The sequence below is a fragment of the Parus major genome, unplaced genomic scaffold (assembly GCF_001522545.3).
Source record: "Parus major isolate Abel unplaced genomic scaffold, Parus_major1.1 Scaffold501, whole genome shotgun sequence".
Lineage (NCBI taxonomy): Eukaryota > Metazoa > Chordata > Aves > Passeriformes > Paridae > Parus > Parus major.
Window position 1 is genome coordinate 5,568 of NW_015379392.1, and position 1,423 is coordinate 6,990.

Genomic DNA, 1,423 nt, shown 5'->3' on the forward strand with positions numbered 1-1,423 from the left:
CGGATCCCTCTGGAATGTTCTGGAATCCTTGGGAATGTTCTGGATCCCTCTGGAAAGTTCTGGAATCCCCTGGGAAGGTTCTGGATCCCTCTGGAATGTTCCAGATCCGCTGGGAAAGTTCTGGAATCTCTTTGGAAAGTTCCGGATCCCTCCGGAAGCTTCTGGAATTCCCTGGAACGTCCCGGATCCCTCGGGAAGGTTCCGGATCCCCCTGGATTTCCTTGGTCCCCTTTGGGAAAGTTCTGGAATGTTCTGGATCCCTTTGGAATGTTCTGGATCCCTCTGGAAGGTCCCGGATCCCTCTGGAAGGTCCCGGATCCCTCTGGAATGTTCCGGATCCCTCTGGAATGTTCCGGGTCCCTCTGGAAGGTCCCGGGTCCTTCCGGAATGTTCCGTGGGAATTCTGGGCTGGGATCCCGCGGATCCTCCCTGTCCTGGGAGGGAAACCCCGGCCCCGAACGGATCCAAACGGATCCCGAACCGATCCCGGATCCCGATGGATCCAAACTGATCCCGGTGGATCCCAAATGGATCCTGGGGGATCCCGAACGGATCCAGGGGGATCCTGGGCCCCTCCGGATCCTCCCAGGGCTCTGGAGAGGGATCCCGAACGGATCCAGGGGGATCCTGGGCCCCTCCGGATCCTCCCAGGGCTCTGGAGAGGCGCCGGAGCCGCCGATCCCGATGGGATCCATCACAATTCCAGGGGGATTTCCCCGTCCCGATGGATCCCGATGGATCCCAGCCGATCCCGGTGGATCCCAGTGGATTCCCTCATGGCTCCGGGTGCTCCGGGACCCCGGAGAAGATCCTGGCGAAGCCCCGGAGCCGCAGATCCCGATGGGAATGTCACAGATCCAGGGGGGTTTCCCCGTCCCGGTGGATCCCAGCCGATCCCGATGGATCCCAGTGGATCCTGATGGATCCCGATGGATCCCAGCGGATCCCGTCAGGGCTCCGGGGGCTCCAGGGCCCCCGAGAAGATCCTGGCGAAGCCCCGGAGCCGACGATCCCGATGGGAATGTCACAGATCCGGGGGGGGTTCCCCATCCCGGTGGATCCCGGTGGATCCCAGCCGATCCCAGCAGATCCCAGTGGATCCCTCAGGATCCCGTCAGGGCTCCGGGTGCTCCGGGGCCCCCGAGAAGATCCTGGCGAAGCGCCGGAGCTGCCGCGCGGCCGAGCTCGACTCCTGCTGCAGCCGCCGGTTGTTCTGCCGCAGGTTGGCCACCTCGGCCTGCAGGAAAACCTTGTCCTGCTTCTCCTGGGGGGAAATCCGGGAATTCCGGGAAAATCCGGGAAAATCCGGGAAATCCGGGAATGTCCGAACGCGGGGAGGGGGGGAAAGGGGGATTTGGGGGAAAAACGGGGATTTTTAGGAAACAAACGGGGATTTTTTACTGATTTTTGGGTTTTTTTAAGA